The sequence below is a fragment of the Apostichopus japonicus genome, chromosome 20 (genome assembly GCF_037975245.1).
Source record: "Apostichopus japonicus isolate 1M-3 chromosome 20, ASM3797524v1, whole genome shotgun sequence".
Lineage (NCBI taxonomy): Eukaryota > Metazoa > Echinodermata > Holothuroidea > Aspidochirotida > Stichopodidae > Apostichopus > Apostichopus japonicus.
In genome coordinates, this window is record NC_092580.1 from 23,384,005 (window position 1) to 23,408,784 (window position 24,780).

Below are 24,780 nucleotides of genomic sequence, written 5' to 3' on the forward strand. Positions count from 1 at the left end.
CATATTAGAAACAACGCAAGAAATAAATCACAATTTGGTACGTTCCGTAATGTGGAGAAAATCCTACACTTTAGCTGTATGCACACCCCTTTGCATTGCTAACTTACAGTTAGCACATTTGTTATTAGTAAAGTCAGAATATGCATACTGTAGGCTACATATGCACTAATGGTTACAGCAAGTATGGTATACTTTGTACACTACAGACCCTGGGGGTCGCACGCTTGCTTTCTCCCTCATGGCCGTACTCATGTATGACAAACTAGCTGGAGTACAACGTGTATGCAGTACTATACTGTGCAATTGGGCATACCGCATGCTCGTTTATGTTGCTGCAATGTACATGCTGTATACCCTGGGCTTACCCTCTGTCTCTGGAAGTGATCGGAAACGGTTACAGAAATAATTTTTCACTACCAGAGAATTCCCGCAGCCAAACATGAATAATCATGAACAGTGATCATCAACACATCAAATGTCTATAACTCTACACTACAGTTCTATCCAAGATTTCCGTAAAGTCGATCTCCTTAAGATTAGTCACTAAGAGTAAGACTTAATTCTCAGGGTGATAGACTAGGCCTTCATAGCCTAACGTTACGGTACTCACCTACAAGGCTAAATCGATACATTATAGGATTATTTATGTACGGCTCTGGCGCATCGCGCCATCTTAAAAATCCAACTGTTAGAAAATTGCAGGACGTACGTGACTAACATAATAGTCCCTTGGCATAAATTTAGTATTTTAGTGCACACGATGTGTGCGATGCACCATGTCAGGCAACTCCAGTAGTCTGTTTTGGTGCTTTCATTGGGCAACCAAAAAATCCTTTGGACAACGAATTATGCAGGCAGGGTTGTTGGCAGATACTAAATCTTTGATGGATGCAAAAGTAAATATTTTTGTCATGAGAAGCAAGAAAACTTGATATCATATTTATGGATAATCCTTGAATTTTTCAAATCCAGCAGGCATTACTAGAGGCAACATGACTGAATAACACATGTCCCATAAAATCTCCCAAAAGTTTGTCACAACAATTGTATAAATCTCATACTTGTTGCAGTGACATAAAGCATCTCTTGTAGCACATGACTTTCTTGTTGTTAAATCAGTCAACGATTGTCCTAAAATTTGGGTTCATGTAAACACTTCTTCACCAACATATGACTCATGTAATTAAAATCCACATAATTTTATTTCTTCCCTCTATGGAATTTACTTTCTTGTACTGTTGACACAAGCCAAACAGGCTCGAGTTGCCATAGCTTTTCTGAAAGAGCGCCATCTATTTGGAAAATCACAAGAAAATACACCCCTTAATGAATGAAGTCTCAAGAATAGTGTTCACACACACACACACAAAATATAAATAAGTTAATGAAATAAAATGAAAAATAATATAAAATATATATAATTTCGGTTTTGTAGAGCTACACAGAGAGAGAGATCAATTAGGAATTCCCAGAATTCAATGGGAAAATCCTGAAAATTGCAAGTTTCCTTCTTTCACATCTGTAAAAATAGTGCATTATTCAATTGTACAGTTTTATTAGTCTAGGTTGTATTTCTATACCGCTAATACAATTTTTGAGAAATGACTCTCTTAAATAAACTGGAGTTGATTAATTAAAAAGACTGATCTATATGGTCTAATTAACAGACGTAAGGTCAGTTTTTCGGAGGCAACATAAAAACTCCATTGGAATACAGAAAGACTGTTTTGACCTCAAATGACACATTTACAGTGTATTACAAATTTGTCCAAGGACAAATGGTATTGGATGCCATCTAAGGGAATTGATATAAAACAAAATTGATGAACACTACAGTTTACACTGAGGAGCCCATGTGGAAATCAGTAACGTATGAGAACAACAGTAGGATTGTGAGTACCACAACATTATGAGTGTGAGTACCAAACAAGTATGAGTACAACAGTATGGGTGTGAGTACCAAAAGTAATATGAGTACAACAATATATGGGTGTGACTACCAAAACAGTATCAATGTGAGTACCAAAACAGTACAAGTACAACAGTATGAGTGTGAGTACCAAAACAGTATGAGAGTACAACAATACGGGTGTGCCTTCCAAAACAGTATGAGTGTGAGTACCAAACAAGTATGAGTACAACGGTATGAGTGTGAGTACCAAACCAGTATGAGAGTACAACAATATGGGTGTGACTACCAAAACAGTATGAGTGTGAGTACCAAACAAGTATGAGTACAACAGTATGAGTGTGAGTACCAAAAAAGTATGAGTACAACAGTATGGGTGTGAGTACCAAAGTAATATGAGTACAACAGTATGGGTGTGACTACCAAAACAGTATGAATGTGAGTACCAAAACAGTATGAGTACAACAGTATGAGTGTGAGTACCAAAACAGTATGGGTGTGAGTACCAAAGTAATATGAGTACAACAGTATGGGTGTGACTACCAAAACAGTATGAATGTGAGTACCAAAACAGTATGAGTACAACAGTATGAGTGTGAGTACCAAAACAGTATGGGTGTGAGTACCAAAGTAATATGAGTACAACAGTATGGGTGTGACTACCAAAAAAGTATGGGTACAACAGTATAGGTGTGAGTACAAAAAAAGTATGAGTACAACAGTGTGGGTGTGAGTGCCAAAAGTAATGAGTACAACAGTATGGGTGTGAGTACCAAAATGTATGAGGACAACAGTATGGGAGTGAGTACCAAAACAGTATGGGTACCAAAACTGTATGAGGGAGAACAGTGAAAGTACCAAACAGTATGAGTACAACAGTATAAGTACAGCAGTACTTATGAGCACCACAGAATGAGTACAAGTGCAATTCTCCTTGGTATGATGTCCAAATTACAAATTCATGTGCGTGAGTACCAGTACAGGAAATATGCTAGAATAAAATTAGGAGTACAAAACTCATTACAAGTCTGCTTTTAAGCTTGTGTTGCTTGGCCACCCAAGCAACCATACAGTTATTAATTACCATCAGTGGCTGTGCAAAATGTATTCAATCACCCTCGAGTATCACACAACAGTACAGTGTGTGCAGACATTTTTTGTTTTTCTTCCGTTTTTTCTTCTTCTTTTGATGTCGCATTGTACCGTATGTTGCTCCAGGTGCATGCATGTTAGGCAGGCATCCTGCAGTTTAAAGAAAGTGTGTTTCTTGTATTTCTTTTTCGCCCACAAAAAAGCAGTCTATGGGGGCGTTAAGATTTTGTCAATGATTGGAAGTTACAAGCCCATTTTCTCTTCCTGCAACTTCCTAGAGGTGTTAAAACCTGTGAACACAGCTGTGTCTGTGAAGTTGTTGCAATTCACACCAGGTTTTAACTTTTGTGCAAAAGTAGTTAAGTGTGTGTACTGGAGGAGTAATTCTTGTCTTCTGTTGCTGATAAGGGTTTGCTGCCCAAACATACTATAATGGATGCCATTGTCCCAACAGAAACTAAAAATAAAGTATTTGAAAGCTAAACAGGGCTTGTTTGTGAGCTGTTCTGGTATCATTTCCATGATGTCAGTCCTATACAATAGAGAATCTGTTGTTGAGTCTCTGTTATATTCACTTTCATATCAACATGAAGTGAATAGATTCACTTCCATGTACTGTTGAACACATCTAAGACTTGCTCAAGTCACCATTAGCTGAGCTTCGTTCTCTCCTGCTTTGTTTGGAGATAGTGAGCTAAGCTCTCAATCTTTCAGCTCTTAATTACATCTTAAAGTTGATGTTTTAGTTGTCTGCACCAACTTTCACAATTCCTTTCTTTATTTTGCCTCAAACAAAAAGCCTCCATTGTACTTTTTCTTCACAACTCTGCAAGTTCCTGAAAGCTGTAAAGTTCACCCTGTTAAAGTAGTAAAAGAAGAAGAATGACTACTTGATAATCAAGTTGGGGGGTGGGGGGGACTGAGATCATAAAATTATGAAAAAAGAAAGAAAAAAATGGATAATGTGCTGCAAGGGCTTCACCAAGATAGGTTGAGCTTGGTTAAAATATTTTCTTTTGGGGATGAGGAAAGGAAGGGTGGGGTGGGGGGGGGGGGGTTGGCGAGTTTGCCATAAAATATGTGTAGAGGATACAAAGGAGTTTAGATGTTGGATTTATTAGCCAAAATATGAAAATGGCATGGAAAGTTTGTACAGTTTCCTTTTCATATATTTAGGGAGATTGAAGGAGAGAGAGTAGTACTGTAGTTCATATACTGCATGGTGATATATAAACTCTATGGCAGCAAGTGATTGTAATTTTATTAAATTCCAGTCAATGGATATTTTATTTGGCTTTATATGTCTCTGAATGAACTTTGTAGCAGGATTAACCAAAGAGAAGAAACTCCTTCACTGTTGTCTGGAGTGTCTGCTTTTGTCATTATCACATGCACAGAACAGGCGATGAAAGGGTAAGCCATTTACAGTAGGCCTAATATGGAGAGAGCAGCTCTTGAGAGTTTAATAAGCTGAGAGGATGATTTTTTAATAATACTGGTGGGTGACAAGTTCTCAAGTTCGATACTTTAATATGATTCCAGTGAATCATTAGATGCACTCGAGCAGGACTTGTTACAAGCCAAAACATTATTCTTGATATCAGCTGTTGCCATTGCGATTTTGTACAAAGTTTACCTGCTAATCCCATTGGTTGCACTTGATAGGCTCTGATCTATGGGCTGTTTGTGGATGACAGTACAGACCAGAATGCAGGCGCGGCGGAACGGAAAAATTATTGGGGGGGCTAATGTGTGGAGACTATCTAAGCGGAGCGCCACCATCGGTTGGCGCGGAGCGTACAAGAAAATTTTGGGTTTTTTCAAATCCCCAGATGGCCGGAAACGGCACTTTCCGAGTGTTTTATGCTGCGAATACCTAGCCCTAAAATATGTGTCTCAAGTCTGCAATTTCTCAAATTGCACGTAAAAGTCTGTAAAAACATTGTAATTTGTATATTCGATGGTTTTTTAAGAGAGTAGCTATTACTCGTAGTGTACTCGCAAAGATGTTTTTGAGTGTAGTAAGGGCAGTGGCGGAGCTAGAGTATTGGTCAGGGAGGGCAAGAATGGTCTGTAGGGGCGCTTTCGACACTATCTAAGCGGAGCGCCACAACAGGTTGGCGCGGAGCGTACAGAAAATTTTTGAGTAAAGATACTCCCTAGATTGCAGGAAATGACCCTTTCCGGGGCCTTGCTAATTTGCAGATAAACGGAGAATAAATAGGTGTCGTCGCCATTTTGTCGGAAAATTACACCAACAGAATATGACAAATGTCACTAGGTATATGAGAGCGTAATAAAATAGTCAAAAGTCGCGAATAAGTATAAAGTAGTGAAAAGCTGAAAAGGGCGCCAGCAGTCCATTTGAGTCCGTCAGGGGGGGGGCATCCGCCCCCTGACTGTATATATGGACGCTCCGCCACTAAGTACGGTAAGGGGATGTTGGAGAACTGGCTGAAATGAGGCAAGTCATTGGCCTAAGACGAAGTTGTGTTACGCTTACCGGTACTCACACTCACTGCTTCCACTTTTCACGGGGCGTGAAGACGCGGTTGGGGTGACAATGTGGTATATAGCCAGGGGACGGGCCGAGGGTCCCCCAGCAATTACTAAAATTATTACACCTATAGAGTATACGTGTGCATCGGACAGATCGACAAGTATGCATTGAAAAATGGGCAGATGCACGTTTCGGAGCCTTGGTAAATATTGGGGGGGCTTATCATGCATTTGCCCCCTCAACTTTTTTATTGGGGGGGCTGAGCCCCCCCAAGCCCCCCCCCGGTTCCGCCGCCACTGCCAGAATGTTGAATAATATTTATGACAAGATACCAGATAATATTTATATTAAACCATCCAGTGTAGCATTCCTTTGTGTGTAAGATTGTAGTACTGTTAGAAGGGATAAATTCCCCTAGCTGCAATTGCAAGAATCGACAACATAATCCAAGAATAGAAACATGCATGAAGTCTAGCTGGAATTTCATAAATAATTTCATAAAGAAATAATTACATTTAAACTTACAAGTGTTATTAAAAGCAGTGTCATCAAGTTAACTTGTTAATAATATTTAATGGGCAAATGTTTACAAATGTCATTAATTCATACACATGCTGTACTCGGTGGTGTGCACAAAAGGGAATGAAGGCGGTACTGTCCCCCTCCCCCCACCCCTGCCCCGCCTCCATCCTCAGTTGGGTAAAACTTTCGGTCTTGGTTTTTTTAAATATTTTTTATTTTATCATAAATTGTTTGTTTTACATACACTCAGTTAAGGAGTAGACCACTCCTTATAATAAGACCCAAATTTACAGACCAATTTTTGGTCTTAATATGACTAGAATGCGAGGTTTGACATCTTAAACTTTAAATTTGTTCCTTGGTGATCCCTCAGACCCCACCCTGTGTGGGAGTGAGCTAAAATGACCACAGGACCACACCCACCTCTTTTATCAAATCCTACATCTTCCTCTGTCCCTATCATTAAGGTTTCTGCCCTTACCTAATTCTGTCGGGGGGGGGGAAGGGGAGGGTGCGGGGTTTAGAACCTTTGAAATTGGACGCACACCAACAAATCAGTTTGTTTTGCTTACCTTGCTGCGTTCCATCACTTTCTTCATTCTCTTTTAACCCCCCTTACCACTGCAGCTCCCTGCTGTACCTTAAACTTCACTTTCCTAATAATATTGCCACATTTACATTCAGCTTTCCCTTTCCCCGTTTTCTTTGAATTTTGTTATGTCTTTGTCACAGATGAAAGACAGTTTCTGATTATTATGATTATGATACATTCTTTTGGCTGGTGATGGTATCCTGATTTATGTAACATATGATGTTTATTATTGCACTGAGATATTTTATAATGACAAACCGACTGAACCATGATCACCTAATCACTACTAGCCTTCTGTTTAAGAAGCATATGTGACCTAAGATGACTGGAAGTTGTACCCTTATGTTTTTCAACCCATTAAATTCCACCAACCTGTCAAAAATATAATAATTTTCAAGAAGTCCTAGAGTCCAAAATGCAATCATCTTTTTGCAAATATATTACCTTTTGACATTCCTTGGCTTTGTTTTTTCGACCTTCTCTCTCCGCTCTCTCTGGAAGGGGGTGAAACGAGGTAGCCTAGTGTACCATCTACTACCATCTTCATGTGGTATGGATAGTTCAGGAGGGGCTCCATATTATTTTGAAAGAAGACACTCCTTAAAATACCTGTCTGATCATAAAGTTTGGAACACCTCTGGTTTAGTTATTATGATGAAATTTAAGTATATATTGTGTAAGGTTATCTACTGTACCTGCATGCAGCTGGTTCCAAAAAAACAAAAAATACATTGTTAATAGCAGTGGGGAAAGTATCATGCTGTTGGCAGTTTGCGTTATTAAAGCAACTGTTTACCTCAGGTTGCTAAGAGTTAAGAGGCTATACTCGCAAGTGGAAGTACATAATTTTGTAATTTTTGTATTGCACATTTTATGACTCCTTTTTGTAATTTTTATATTTATACTGGAATGAATAAATAATTTTTTTTTTGCATTACTTCCTATACTAGCCTCGTCCAGTATGAGTACAATATACACAATGCTAGATACCAGTGCAGCTGACTATGCTCTTAGAGATAGTACAAGTATTGTCTGCAGATCTGCAGAAAATTGAAAAAACAATAGGCTGCTTTAAAGATTTTCTAGTCCAGGGAACACTGTATTATCTTCTTTATAGAGTATTAGCAGAAGTGTTCATGGTAGGATGATGGGGGGGGGGGGGGAGAAGGGGTGGGGATTTTCATGATGTTAGTAGACTTTAGATGTACGTACATATACCTGTACTGAGATTTAGCACACATAGTACATACAGTGCAGTACACATGGTCGACCATTGCGACGAATACACACTGTGCAGTGCGGCACTAACGAAGCCAGTGTTCTCTTTTTGGAAAGATTTGACTAATCACATTACTCCTTACAATAATCAACAAAACCCTGCCAAGAAAGGCATCTGATGGTTATTCTGCCCTGCCCCCCCCACCATCCCCTCCCTACTGTAGGCAATAAATATAGTACTTTGCCATTGTACATCTGGCTTATAACTCATTGTCTAGTCGCCAACATCAGTAGAGACAATATGTCAATAAAAGATGAAGTGTATACCAGGAAAACTCGAGCCTGGGGTATCTCCTTAATTTGAAAAAATAACACAATACTTGAAACAAGAAATTACCAGCCCTTCCAATAAATACATCCGTTGGTAACTCTACCCTGTCCCCCTACCATCCCCTTTCCCTAAACCAAACCGGTGGCTATTTCACTATTCTGTAATGTTCTTGTCACCTTGCAACTCCCTGTTTTGAACTTGAAGAAGCAAAGGCATTACTCATACCAGTTGATATCAAGGGCATTCTTCCAAGATTTTTAACAATTTTAATCCTTTAAAAGCATTTATTAAACTTATGCTCATAACTTAACCTAAATCCCCTCACTCTGTGGATAGTGAAATTGACCTCACAAATTGACTGCAATATCTTCATATGTACCATTCACTCAGCTATTTTTTCAAGGTTTATAACACTCTTAAATTTATTATGGTTGCTGTTGTCTGACTCACTCACATACATGTAGGAATAAATAAGGATTATATACCTCCTGTACTTTTTGGGGTCATTGTATTTATTTATTATTGGTTTGCTTAAAAATGACTTTGTAGATCGAATTGCCATGAAAAGAGAAAAAAATACAGACTTAACTGAATTTAGTAACCACTACTAAATAAGGCCCAAGGCTATCTTTGTTTATGATTTACTAAAGTAAAGTCTGAAATAATCTGAAATAGGTGTCAACATACTTCAGAAGCGGGCATTATCGCGACTGAAGCTAGTGGAGTTTATATCTAACATGGTACAAATGCCAGGTAACTAATTTGTTCTTAAAATGCTGTAACTTCTGTTCAATAATTGGTTCAAAGAACTAAAAAATATTATAATTCTGTATTGATAAATGTGAAGGCAGGTATGCCCTGTGTCACAAGATCTGTGATTTAACTGTGCCTCATACTGTCATTGAAATTATGCAGTCATGATTTTAATACATAACCATGCAATGAAATCTGATTGAAATAGTCTCACTTTAGGTCTTGGCATTCTTTAGGAGGTGGTACTATTGTTTTAAAGATGAACATTTTGTCATGTCAATTTTGAGAAAGGTATATGAAGTTGGTATGAATGGGAATGAAAATTTTGGGTAGATATCTTAATTTTTTGTTACATTGCAAAGAAAAAAACAGTCAGAATGGCATATTTTAAGCATGAACTGAAATATATGCCCATTGCTACAGTGTGGGTTGCATACATGTGTTCCTACATAAGACATTACACCAAGTTTAGTATTTTTCATAGGTAAATTATGTATCAGCTGACCATTTAATGTCAGATATTATAAGGATGTTCTGGCACTGCTGTGGATGTCATAACTTAATGTATCCATATGGTATTCTTGATAGATTGTGCGTGTGGAGACTTGCAGACTACTACAAGTGTTGTTTTTGGTTGCTATGGTACTAAACCAAAAGGTACCGGTATAGTACTCTGCATAGCTGACTTTATATGGACCTAATTGTGCAACAACTGACAACAAGCTTATCTTCTGGTTAAAGCAGCTGGTGGTATTTTGTTGATTTTTTACTTGTAGTTCCATTTTTCATTAAAGAGCATACCTTGGAATACACGTTTTCCACAGGAGTCTGCATAACAAGTCTGATAAAGCATAACCGTAATTCTTGTGTCCATAACTATTATTTTTGTTTTACTATTAATGGTAATATTAGAGTTACTTTTTAAAAAGAAATATGAGAATAAAGTTAAACTCAAAATGATTTGAACATCCAGAAACAGTCTCTCCAGCAGTGGTCTCCTTTGGCTTTGTGTTTTGAGCTTGTTGAACCTGATTTTTACTTCATTCCACCCTTTAATATCTACTGTATCTCCTGTGGTGTATATGCACTAGTATCTGATCTACCTAGCATACAGCAAGTGGTTACATTCTTACACTCTATACCCTGCAATGACCCTCTCCGAGGTCACTGCCCATTTACTTTCCGATTGGAAGTAGGAAACATACTTTATGTTATTTTTTCAAGCACAGCAGCTGTTTTCTCTGCACTAGCTTCACGCATGATCCATATGATGGGCATCATATTGCAAGTTACCCATGTACAGCTAGGCTTTTGACGAAGGAACGAAAGAAAGAAGAAAGAAATTCATGCATGCATGAATACCAGAGAGTACAACATCTTCATGTACTCTTCACACTGCTTATCCACAACCCCCCCCCCCGCCCCAGAAGAGGCATCTTTATACAACAGCTCACATGAACCTGTTAAGTACTCTATTGCTGGAAGAACACTCGTGGGAAAAAGGAACTGTGATTGAAAGAACTAATGGACGAAAGACTTCACATTTGAAAAGTTTTGATAGGAAATGGATTTTGCAAAAGGCTGCAACAGTTAACACCACTCTGTGTAAAAGCACTCTCAATCAAATACATATTTTGAAAGATAGGAGGGACAGTTTTCGCTTTGTGGACCTTTAGAGACCACCGAACAACCCCCCCCTCCCAACCCCTCTCCCCTGGCATTAATGTGGACGATTTGCCTCCCTACTTTAATAATCGCTCTGGCTAAAGTCTTGCTAAACAGTAGTTTTTTGCAATACCGTTAGGCTGCAAGTATGTCTGAAACAGAGGTTGATTGTATTTAAATTATTTCAGATGATTTGTAGTGTCATACAATACATGTCTGAAATACTGCCAGTTTTTCAAGATTATTGTTCCATACCAGTGGTTCCATACCGGTGGTTGCTACGTAGTGATGAGAGTTTCCTCCCTATGTGGATCACTGATGCCACGCATTACCAGTCACATGATTATTTTTACTATCGCAGTAATGTATTTTATTGTGTTGTACTTGATTGTATGATCATATTTTGTTGCCATATAAAATTTATAGCCTCATTGGAATGGTAAAATTTTGTTGCGAAGAAAGTGACATGAGCATGGATAAAGACGCCTCATGTCTGGAAGAGAATTTTAATTGCCAATATGAGACCATGAAGTGTCCTGTATACTGGAGATTATGGATGTACACATATACAGTATCTCCTGGTAGGGATAATCAACATTTCAAACTTTAAAACCTTAATGCAACATAGTTGATTTAACATTTCAAACGATTTAAATAAAATCCATCCTTTTTGTATGAAGGCAATTTGCAAGTCTAATAATTATTTTAAAAATGTCTCCTCCATTAGAATAATTGGACATAGCAAATATAATTATGCTATAATCATTGGGTCTCCAGGAGAAATTTCTGAGGTTTTCGATATAAATATATATATATATATATATATATTGGTTATTAGCCGCTAATTCAGCCTGTGTTTTTGCTTGGCAATTTGGTGAGCTGATATTCCTCCTGTTGAAATACAGATTGTGCAAAGCGATTTGCATAATGCATTCATTCTTTTCATCAGCTGATCAATCCGTCCCCATCTCGCCTCTGCTCATAGATTTGAGTCATCGGTTCGGCATGTTGGTTATTATACCCAAAGTGGAAGTGATGAAAAGTTTCATCTGGAATGCAAAACTCTATCCTCTGTCATATTACTCAAACAGAAATCTCTGATTTTATGATGAGGGTAACAGAGATAATGGTTAGTTTCAATGACCCTATTCTTATACAAGCATTGCTTATATATCTCATGTTTGGGCTATGGAAGATATTAGTCCTTTATTAATTTATCTAGTATCTCAAAAACAAAGTGACTTAGGGAATGGGGGAATGGGGGAAGTTGGGGGGGGGAGGGGGAGGGCAAAGGATTATGTGTACTGTATAAAAGTGAGGTAACATCCATGTTGCCACCAGTGTATATGTTTGAATTTTGAAGGATGTACTACAGCAATTGTAGTAATTGCATACTTTAGTATTTCTCAAAATATGGTTTGCAAGGGATGATAATATGATAAGTAGGCGTTATTCAAGTTCAAGACTCAATACAATTCAGCATCAACACAAAATTAAGACAGTTTATTAAGTTCACTTGCATACAGTGTTAAAACATTCAAGAAGCAGATTTTAATATGATAAGTTAATTCCTCATTAAAAAAATTGCTTTTTACATTTTCTTTGTTTAAATTTTCGATACTGTTGAATGCTAAACATTTTTAATGTTATACTTCATTGGACAGGAAATAACAAAATAATAACAAGCCAATGTCAACAAAGGGGTAGGAGCCCAACTTGATTTGGGGGGGTGGGCTGTAACCATGCCCGAAAAATATAACCAAAATTTTTCACGCGCTTTGCGCGCGTTCAACATGTTAAGGGGATATTATATAGGTATGCATCAGTTATTACATCGCACACCAAAAGCATACAATCATTTGCCGTGTTATTACCCTCCCATATTGGTTATAATTATAGGGGAAGTCGTTACAATAATAATGATCATAATAATATCAATTTAACCATTGAAAATCAATTCGCAAATTATTTTTCTTTCAGTAGGTGCCCGAAAAATTCTCAGCATATTGCCCGAATTTTCAAAAAAAAATTTGGTTGGTTGGCTGCAGCCCCCCCAGCCCCCCCGCCTCCTATGCCTATGAATGTCAAGAACCAATATCAACTGAATAAATGATCATGGCATTTCTTATCTGGAAATGTATCCAACACTTAGCTGAAGATTTTGACTAATTACAAAATCAATCTAATGAATTAAAAAGTTCTGCCACAGTTTGCAGGCTGCTGTGTACTTGGAAAGCAAACAAGAAGAAAGCAAAAACTAATCACTGGGGATGATTTTGACTCTCACCTCTCAAGGTGACTTGAACTGTATTCTTGATATTTCAACTTGATAGAATGATTTGATTATTGCGTATTAATTCGGGTAGCTATAGAGATGTAGGCAGTCAACTTGAAGCAAGTCCGCTGGGTATTCAGACATTCAACGTTCATTCGGTAGTGTTCCACTTAAAATGTTCTCGATATTCTACCTAGTGTTGTGCTGCATTGTGGAGAATCATATAGCTATGTGCAGACGCTAGATGAACTGCAGATAATCCCTATTATTTGATATTGATTCATCCTAATCTATCCAAGTGGGATTTTGCAGCTTCTGCAACATTCTGTTTTGACATGGTGCTAGTTACAAATAGTGATCACATTTGATTCAGATAGCAATTGCATCACTAGTGAAGACACACTTTACTCAAACATTAACGGAGAGTGTCTTGTGTTTCAGTTTGAACCCTCCCCCAACCCTCCAAATGTCTGAGTCTCCCAAAAATTATAAATTTGTGATCTTTATTTAAAAGAGATTTATCAGAGGTATACCTAACATGGGATGTCAGAATCCACAGAATTTACCGTTGTGGTTGTAAGGCAATGATGTGTTTCATTAACTATAGTTCTCTTTGAATGTTAATATTTCAGAGGAATTTCCTGCTAGTACCCTTCACACCCCCCATAACCGACCTGGTGACAGCTTCTTAATTAATATCTTTAATTGATGCAAAGGGGTCTGATCTGGTTTATTGCTGTGTTTGGTTTGGGGTCGCTTAACATTCCTGGAGAGCCATTACACCCCTCCCCCCCCCCAGTGACAATTGTAATATACGTAGAACAATAGGTCTGATCATTTAAACATGAATCAATGCAAGTTACTCGTGCAGCCTTAAATGACTTGTCGTGAGTATTGGTTTAGTTTTTCCTTCTAACACCAGAGACGTTTGTTAGAAATAATGACTCATTTCCTTCTTCTGTTTCTCACAAAAGCAACAAGGTTCTTGATGATGTATTAAGAATGTTTCCTACGTCAATTCATGTTATTTGAAGTTCATAATTTATAGGTGGTATTAATAGTAACAGCTGATGTGAGGTCTGATATCATAACATCATTCATTCAGGATGGTTGTGTCAAAATAGAATTTCATCAGTGAATGGTTAGAAACAACTAACTTGATATGGAGTTGAGATGGTACATCACTCTGTGCTTACATGCCTCCCCACCAACTGCACTCTTCTCTGCATTACACTATGGGCTCTACATTGTGCGTGTTACAATATATATCCACAATCTGTATTGAAATACTGTATTTACTTCGCTCCTCTCTTACCTGTCTCCTACAACACTAACGCACATTTCCTAGTCTACCTAGACGCCACTGGTATAATTTTAGCACTGCACCCCCCCGGTGACCTCTCCCTCAGGTCACCGTGCACTCTCTTCCTTTCGAATTTACCATTCCGAAGGAAAATGTGTGTTTTTCGGACTTTGTTTTCACTTACGCCAAACTGACGTTTTCTTGCTCGAATTCTGCTGCTTGCGACCGACGATGGTTCTTAACAGAGTTTGCAACAGGATTCATCAAATACTGTCTAGATACCGAATTCAGTAATTTGTGTAAAAGTAAAGTAACATTTGTTATATAGAAACTAATCTACTTGACATTTCTGAATTTAAAGTGCCGGCCATCTGGCCCACTGTTTCTTCATAATTGTGACTATATAGTTACTTTACAAGGTCTCATAACGAAATTGTTGTTATATCTACTTGCAACATGCAAAAAGTGCTAGTTGCTGGTTAACACGTATAAGCTTCTGGAAAGTCTTGAAATCACATTAACCAAGGCTGATTAAATAGACTTTTAAGTATATAGCCACTCATGCTTTAAATTATTCACAAATATGAAAAAAAAATGAGGTATGGTAACCTTGACATCACTCTCATTCCTGTTAATAACTTAGGGATTATGCAGAGACCCTGAAATACTAAAAAATGGCTCACATGGCTGCAGTATTTAAAGAAGAAAGGAGAAACGCAAGGCAACTTGTAGTTAATTGTGTCCTCAACTTGTAATTGAAGGCATTGAAGACTCGCCCCAAACCCTGTGCGGCCATCTGAAAAAGTTAACTTTCTGTTGCTTGCAAGTGACGTTTTGTTGTGTCGCTACAAAATGCAGACAGTAATGAAACGTGATACCTTGTTATCTTTAGCTGGATCTGAGATTTCCATCGCTGTATCGTTTATACACCGTGCTGTGGGTATTGACCGCAGCTGTATGTACTGACTGTACACTAGTGTCTAATTAGTGACGGTAGCAAGCTGTGTGTGTATTTTCTGGGATCGATGGTGGTGTCTAACACTTCTGTTACACCTCATTCGAAACTAGGTCAGATTACCGGCATTAGACGTTTCTTTTTGTGCGAGTTCACACCCTTTAACGATATTTGCATTTATACCATTACCATAGTAATCTCAGAAATGCAAGTCTTTTACAGAATGTCGATGCTGTGTAGAGAAGCTCCTCTCTTTCCTGTATCGCCGAACAGTTCCTTTTAAGTTAAAAACAAAAAATGAATTGATTTGGGACATTTTGCATAAATTCTTACTCTGTGTTTTAACCTCTTTTTTGGAAACAATACACTGAATTCAGTTTTCATTTTCAATGTTAGTAATATTCAATATCAAAACTATTTTTAACTTTCCTTATGTTTATAATTTATAATATTATTTCCTCTCATCGTTTGAAGATCAATAATACAATGTGATTTCATTCTATGAATGATTTCCTTTGAATGATTGAGTCACATATCCGTTTTCATTTTGTTCTTTATATTGCAGTCCTTCGATAGATTTGATGTTCATTTTGTTCTGCAGTCACCCCAGTATATATTTGCTGTGAAGGATATGGTTCCACTAGTCTGTGTCACTTACATTAAGATGGTATTTTTGCCTTTGTTTTCCCTCTTTTTAATTTTGTAAAAATTGTCTGTCATTCTCCTTCAGTAGTGCCCAAAGGGGATCAAACAAATAAAAAAAATAAAAATCCAAGTCCATTTTGAGATTGTCTTCTATAATATCTACCAGCGATAAAGTCTAAACAGATCCAATTTTATTCCCTACTTTAGTAAATATCCGTGCATATTTGAGATGCATATCAAACGCCTGTAGGGAAATATGAATCATATTTATGCAAGCTGTTCAGTAATAGAAGTACTGAAGCATTAATCGTTTAGTTAATCACTGTATTAGATACGTAATAAAGGTTGTTTTGCAATAAATAAAAGTATTACAATTTTACGAAAGATAGTCATAGTGTGAAGATGATTCAATCCTTCCATCTGCTTAGCGTTTTGTAGTTTGCAGAGACTGATTAGAGTAAACTTTTAAGTTTGTTGTTGAGATTAAACCAATCATTGCATAGCTGATGTCGATAGTGACCAAAGTTTGTGATGAGAATTGCTGTGGTTATGCACTAAAGTCTGTTCACATTTGGGAATGCATGGAGGGTCAAACTCCAGCAATCGTGATCTCCATTTGGGGGATTAAGGGCGATTAAGATTGTTGTGTGGATGTTGGGGGCATCGAGAGATCTCTGACTTCTTCATTCTCTCATAAACACAGACCGTCGCGAGTCTAATGGGGGGGTTAATGTAGTACTATACTATAGCTATTGCAGGCATGAACATAATGAATCAATCTCAACATCAGGATTTTAACGATTGGTAAAGGTTTATTTGTATCGAGAACCTTGTATGAGAGGAATTTTGTTTGTTCGTAGGATAGTAATGTTACGCAGCCCATGTCACATGTGTTCCTAATGGTTTGACTTAAGGCATTGAAGACTCGCCCCAAACCGCATGCGGCCATCTGAAAAGTTCAATTTCCGTTGCTTGCAAGTGACGTTTTGTTCGTGTCTCTACAAAATGCAGACAGTAATGAAACGTGATACCTTGTTGTCTTTAGCTGGACATGAGATGTCCATCGCTGCATCGTTTGTACACTGTGCTGTGGGTATTGACCGCAGCTGTATGTACTGACTGTACACTAGTGTCTAACTAACGACGGTAGCAAGCTGTGTGTGTATTTTCTGGGATCGATGGTGTTGTCTAACACTTCTGTTACACCTCATTCGAAACTAGGTCAGATTACTGGCATTAGACGTTTCTTTTTGAGCGAGTCTTCACACCCTTTAAGTGAACATTTGTAACGTTAATAGTAATAATCTGGTTTACTCTGGCACAATGTCTATAAGTGCTTTAAACTTGTGGGAAGTGGAAATACTCCATGTTGGAAAACAACAACATGAAGGTGGTAACATATGTGTTGTTTAACAAGCAGTCGATCTACCCACTCCAAAAATGCCCCTGTCTGAACTCTTATTTTTGGTTGCCATTCTCCATGGTGCAATGACTACTCTCTTAGACTAGCAAGATAGGATTTCAAAAACTTGTTACGCTATGTTCTAAGTACTGTGCATAGTATCACATCGCGAGTGTGCGATTAAACAATACATATGGAACAAAGCGCTCGCAATAAATTGTAAAATGTAGTCATCCTGGGTCAGCTTTAATTACCTCTCCTGGGAAGGACAGGATCTCGATCCTTACTGGCAAAAAATTCTCAAATGTGAACGAGACCTAAAAGATTTGATAGGTTAAGCTAATAAAATAATCAGTTCGAAGTTGGAAGAATCTGAGAAAGTCTTTTGCGCACATTCGATGTGGTCTTCCTCATGAATTAAGTTGGTATGAAATTAAATCATTAATGTTGTGTCATTGCAAAAAAATGATCCGTCTTAGCATTTAAGACATAATGTAAGGACTAAGGAAGATGATTTTGTGTGAAAATTGAACCCAGCTTGAATCCTCAATTGTGGAAACAATTGTCTGATTACAATGTTTTACTGTTTTTTACCCTAGGAACTTAAAGTGATGCTATACAATCGTTCTGAGGCATCCCATATGATACACATTAATAATAATAATCATATAATAATAATAATAACAATCACAATCATAATAATGTGTGTTTATATTGCACCAAATTAGAAATAAGAAGTAGTTGCTCTAGGCGCTTAATTAACAAAACAAGTCAATTGCAATCAAATGAACGAGTATAAAGAGATGTGTCTTTAGGTAACTCATTAACACATACCCATTACTTTCAAAAGTCTACTTAAGACCCATTTTTTCACTTGTTCTTTTGTAAATTAATTTACTTTCTTTGTAAAGCGCTTTGAGCAGTAACTTTTGTTTACTGATTTGGCGCTATATAAGTCTCATTTATTATTATTATTATTATTATTATTAACCTGTTGTGATAATCTGCTATGTTGATGGATAAATCAACGCCCATCTTACTTTCTGTTGTAAATGTTTAAATTTTTATTAACATAAAAAAGTAAGGGCCGAGGCCTGTTCTATAACAAATCAAGACATTACATCTATCTTCTTGTCCAGAGTTCTTCATATTCTCCACACTTTATCATTACTCGTACAGGGAATAGTGTGCTAGGCATTGATCTTGGCTTTGGGTCATCCATTTATTAAATATCTTACACTTGAGATTGCGGGTTTGTATAACGGCCATTTGGCAGAGCCTACAAATGCATGACTTTGGTCAAGTGCATTAATTCAAGCAGATAGACATGTACAGCTAGATACAAGGAAATCCATGAGAAATGAACAGAAGACAGGATAAATGTTAGCATTGATAGAATATTGTCAAGGATGATAAAAGCAATGGATGAAAAAAGCCAGCACTCTAGAACTAATCTTGTCTCCCGGGTATGATGATCGCAGGGGGAATGACGTGTTAATTTCAACCCCTTGGCTATGTGCGACCAATATACTGCTATACACAGCAATGTTTATTAACGTCTATAAATCAAGTAATCTCCATATGAAACAGTGAGAACAGAAGGTAGGACTACTGTAGCTTATACGTTACTGTCTTTAATGTTGTCAGTCTGTGCTGTCCAACATCAAAATTGTGTACTGGTGTTTGGTCATGAAAGGATCCCATTGTTCTGCTACAGATATGCTCAGGTATCTGACTAATTAGAAACTCCATAAATTAAACTTTCTGTTTCTGTGTGTTTGGTAGAAATTTCATTCAAGTGAAGTTATGTTACCAAACATTTCACTTCCAGACCTTTGTATTTAACTAGCTGCTGCATGGAACCTTTGTAACTTTATGCTCGGTGACATCCCTATGTTCCGACGTCTCTATGTTCCGACGTCTCTATGTTCCGACGTCTCTATGTTCCGACGTCTCTATGTTCCGACAAATAGTTTGGACTCTATAATTTTTTTTGACCAAATTTTAGTCGGACCCCATTTGTGACCCAATTTTTTTTCGGACCCCATTTTTTTGGACCCAATTTTTTTGGACCACAATTTTTTTGGACCACAATTTTTGGGACACAATTTTTTTGGACCCATATTTTTTGTGCAAAATTTTTACCAACATGTTTTCGGACAAAATTTTTTTCTGACCAATGTTTTTTGGGACCCCAACTATTTTGGACCAAAATTTTTCGGACCCAAATTTTTTTGGGACCCAACTTTTGCACCAACATGATTTCTGGCCAATTTTTTCCCTGACCCCTAATTAGGTCCCAAAAAAATGGGTCCCAAAAAATTAAGTCCGAAAATATGGGTCCCCACAAATTGGGTCCACAAAAATTAGGCCCAAAAAAAATTTGGTCCGAAAAAATTTTGGTCTCAAAAAATTGGGTCCAAAGAAATTGTGGTCCAAAAAATTGGGTCCAAAAAAATGGGCCCGAAAAAACTTGGGTCCGAAAATATTGGGTCCAAAAAGAATAGGGTCCGAAAAAAAATGGGTCACAAAAAAATGGGTCCGTAAAAAATTTTGGTCAAAAAAAATTAAGAGTCCAAACAATTTGTCGGAACATAGAGACATCGGAACATAGAGACGTCGGAACATAGAGACGTCGGAACATAGAGATGTAACCTTATGCTCAGCCTTAAATGATATGTTATAAAATTAGTGCTATCATGGCTTTAAAGCATGATTTTGGGTAAATTTAACATTTGATACATGTTCATGACTAAAATACCATTACAATGCTTGTCATCCTTAGGTAGAGTTTTTATTTCCAGTATCTGTTTCAGATAATGATGTTAAATGTTTCTTTGTGCACTATTGACACTAACATGAAAATTATCTCTTCTGGCATATGACTTAACTTTCAGAGATAGAATGGATTCAATATGAGCTAATTAGTTCATTTGGTGAGTTTCATGAAGTAAAAGTTTGCTTCATTTTGACCATCTGTAATATTGCTCATGAGTTCAGCTCCACGAAGCAGAAATATTGTGACGACACTATTTGAACCTACTTTGCCCAAATCTTCCTGTTTATTAACCTTCAGTATTAAAGTCTGTACTTTTATCCATTTTGTCAAGTAGTGTTCCTCTGCTGAAATCTTCATGAGTATATTTCTATATGTAGTAAGAAAATGAGTGTCTTAATTGCATGTCATGCAGTGTTTAATAGATTAAGAAGAAGCCGGAAACAACATGTCATAATTAGTCTTAATGACGCATAACTACGACAGCACATGTTACAGGTTGTTTGTATCGTTCATGCTAATGAATATTGGTGTGTATGCATCCTGGTACAAAGTGATGCTGCTTGTTCGTAATACTCTGGTATGTTCTGTTGCTTTGTGAATGGTAGCTTCACAAAATTTTGAGTTCACTCTTAATGACTATGAAGTATCCTGTTGAACATTTGAAATCTTGTTTCATATTTAATGTAGGTGTAGATTAATTCGGCAGATTTATTTGGAATATTAATTAAAGCAGAGATTTATAGTTAAAACAAATAATAGTGAGGACATTAATATTGACATTAAATAATATGGAAAGATAATTGAATGATTGAAGAGACTACTAAGAAAGTTTAACAAGAAAACTTGTGGAGTAGAAGTCCTTGGAGAGCAACTTGAAGGAAAACAGGCAAAATAACAAAAGGATGGAGTAAGAAATGACAAACAAAGTAAGCAAAGCATATCCCACCTAGCCCACCCCATCCACCCCACCCCACCCACCCCATCCACCCTACTATGTATCAATGTCCTTTAATTTTTCTGCTCTCTTTTGTAATAATACTTTCATGCTAAATGTTTACAAAATTTATGATTTAATTAATGCCTCTCTTGATACCTGTCTCCTATGCCTATATATACCACAACAAAAATCGTATTTCGTGATTCTTTGTCTGGGAACATTCTAAAGATCTACAACTCTCTGCATCTCATTAATAAATTGTGAAACTTGATCCTTGGCTAATTATCAGTTGGTTATAAGCACACAGCAAAATTTATCGACATCGATGTGCATAATGTTAAGGAGACGTACACACTTTTATACTGGAGTCATATTTCTACGTTTGCGTATTGCTGGACTAAGAACTAAACAACAAACGGTTAGAGCTTTCATTGTTTGTTTGTTATCATGAAAGCATGGCCTCATCGCAGTCATGTCGGCTTTAGCTAAAAAGAAAAACAAAGTCATAAATTAATTTTGCAGCTGGTGGAGTTAAATTAAATAGAGAACCATCGCAAGGGTTAAACCTTGCCATAGGAAACACAGCCAGTAAATTGATTACATGAAATGAAAAAAGAAGAACAATGTAATAGCTTCTTTAATATATATTCCTTCCCTACTTCCCAAAATCCTTCTCTCTTTAATTTGTTCCTTGGGCTGCTATAATCTAGCTGCATTTATGAATAATTTGCTTCAATCTATAGTTGCAGGATTATACTTAAATTGAAAGGAAAGATCACGAAAAAACACCAGGAATAGTTTCAATTTATCTTCAGAGGCTTGCAAATGAAACAAAGTTCATGTCCTGTAACTTTTTAAACACAGACTTTTGGTTCCAAATATGAAATTTTGAAGGCGGGTAGGGGTGAGGAATGATGGGGACTGGGTATATCAATTTGTTGATAAACTGGAACGACTTCTTCCAGAGAGATAAAGTATGAACGGACTGAGATGTACACATTTTGTTTCTTATGGGGTAAGGCGGGATAATCCTGGAATAAGGGACAACAAAGAAAGGAAGGACGGGGGGGGGGGGGGGGGGGAGAAAATATTTCACTCTCCAATCCCTGATACTTCCCATTCCTGACAATAAATTTTAATGTTTCCAAATATTACATGAGGTAGTTTCATAATTTTGACCTTTAGTCTCTCCTGATCATCATCGCTTTATAAACATCTGGTAACTTAGGGACCACAAGTAGTGCTATATTTTTTCCCCTTTTTTACCAAATGGGGAAATGAGACAAAAAATGTCTTTGTAAATATTTCAAATTTATGACTCAGACACTTTTCGTCTCATGGATGAGTCAGAGAGATATGTATTTGTTCTCAATTTCCTACTTTCACAGCCTGGTAAATCTCTGAGTGATTAAATTATAGCAGATTGAAGTTAATGTACTACCAAGATGCTCTCATCAATCATTCTTTATACATAATGATAATTTTGAGTGAAACACATCCGTTTTAGAAAACCAGGGAGTTGCATACTAATGATACTGTCTCATGGAAATAGAGTAAGATATGTCTGTGATTGAATTTGGGCAATGTTTGGTCAACTGATTGAAGGCAATTGATGAACATCATGCAGTATAGATAGATATGTGGGTATAGGTGGTATGTTGTTACCCATTGTGGGTTTTATTCAGTCAGGTGAAAGTGTGTAAAACTTTGAGGCAAGGAATGACAGTCTTCTGACATTCTAGTATCTTTTCTTCTTTCTTCATTCCAGTGAGATATGATATTGATATTCCAGCCTTCCACATTGGTTTCACAAGAGGACATACACTGATTGCAGTGATGGAATTCATTATATGATTTTACCTGATTGTCTCTTTGTCGGAAGTACGGTGGAAAGAAGGCTTCAACAACCCCCCGACCCCTTCTTCCACCCAAGATAACCAAGAAGGGTAAGGGTATGTGGTGTATCGTGTGTATGCTTATAATTATAGGCAGAAGACAAAGCTCATTGTGTAGACCTGTCAGTGGTGATATCCTGTGATAGATCAGGGATGTCTGTTCTTGGATGATAAGAGTTAAAGTTCTGTAGTTATGTAATTAGTGAATAGGTGGGTATGTGTGGAGTTATGCTTAGGAAGCAGATTTGCTTATTACGTGTACAACTAGGAGCAGGTGAAGGATTGTAATTAGGAGGGGTGTGTGGCTGGCCTGTAGGAGGTCCAGAATCCTCGCTCAGCGAAAATATGTAGGAGTTTAGATGTGAAATGTATTTTTCTGAGGCATTTAGGATATAAATTAGGTCTACAATTAGCTGTACATTCAAGGTTTTGCTAATAACTACTTTGCATTTTTTGTAATGTGTTTGAGAAAAGTGGGGGAGGAGGGAGGTTTACATACCTCACTCCTCCCCCCACCTACCCCCGGGTGTCCACATTTGACAACAGCAGGATTAATCATAGGTAGAAGTCCTCCTTATGAGTATGATCAGTGTTGCCATGACCACAAAGTAGGTGTAGTGAGAGACACAACTTTTTTACGTAGGCTAGGAAGATTTGAGTGCATATTTAGGATGGAGACAGGCAAGTATCATCTTTCATAAATGTCCAAATTTAGTGAGTTTTGGGAGTTTGAATAATACTTTGGGCTGATGAAACATAAGTCACATGATTCACCTTGATTATCCTCCTTTGATGCACCAGTAGTAATTTGCTGTCAGAGTTAGAGTTTCCGGTAAAATGATCGGATTTTTCGGCAGATGTTGTAGTTGATGTTTGATTTTGTTACTTTGTGACGTATGTAATGGCTCCTATTAGTAAATTGAAGCTTCCAACCCCTGGAAATAATTATAACCAGTAGACATATTGGCTCTGCTGGATAAATTATAAAAAGAAATAAAAAAGAGAGCCGGAGAGGGAGAAAAGAGGAAAAACACTCTTGGAATAACTATTAGTTGTGCTGGTCTTACGAAAAGATTTAAAAAGTGGGATAAAACGAACGAAAAAACAAAACTTCAGGACTTCAAGAAAATGGAGAGTGTAAATTCATTGATTAATTGACTTAGTTTCGCCTTTACCCTGTCGTAAAGTAAAATTGATGATGCAGAATATTGTCAGTAAATTGAAGAATAGTGTTCTGTTATTTCTTGGGTCTTCAGCTAGGGGAATAGATGGAAAATTTGGATGCAGTGTGAGGCATACTTAGACAATAACGGAGCACGAAAATAAGAAGTTTAGGGTAGAAACAGGATTTATTCTTCCCCTATTGAATTAAACAGCTACCAACTTCTCCGAGGCTTAAGGCCAAAGATCTCAAACGTGACAAGCCAAGCTCATTGCAGACTACAAGACAAAATTAATCATATTGTGATTTGCCTATGATGCGTATTCATGTTAATGGCTAACTTTACTCGTTATCGTTTTTGGAAGATTTACGAGTAAGCTATCCGGAAAGCAACTCATCGTCTTGGAATGTCACATGTCACATTTTGAACTCTGACCTTGAGTCGCTCTCTAAGGTCACTTGTTGGCTTTGGGATGATCGCCAACGCGTGTGGCTTACTTATAGATCTCCCTGGAGACGACAACCGGAAATGAATGTTGTACCTCTGTTGGGCAAGTAACAATAAGCATGAACCTAGACTGTTGATTGGTGGAATTATAAAGTGGATGTGACGATCAGAACAGTTTACTTGTTGGGCTTTCCATAGTATACACAGAAATGAGTAATGCAGTCTCAAGAACACCTATCCTAGTAAATATACAAAATTCTGTAACATTCCATAAGCCAGTTGGGACAGTTTTCTATTCCATGATATAGTAGTCTTTACTGTGCTCTCATTCCATGCTTCAAAGAACTTGTTATAACCATATGTATAGTTCCTAACCATATGTACAGTGCCTAACCAT

The 24,780-nt window shown here is 37.3% G+C and overlaps 1 protein-coding gene across 2 annotated transcripts in view; it reads left to right on the forward strand.

Annotated features, from left to right (window-relative positions):
• LOC139962216 (dystroglycan 1-like) overlaps positions 1–24,780 on the forward strand; it is a 120,447-nt gene that overhangs the window by 2,441 nt on the left and 93,226 nt on the right. For both annotated transcript variants that reach the window (XM_071962216.1, XM_071962217.1), the window contains exon 2: positions 22,647–22,824. The gene's annotated coding sequence lies outside the window, so the exon portion shown is untranslated. The remainder of the gene's footprint in view (positions 1–22,646; positions 22,825–24,780) is intronic.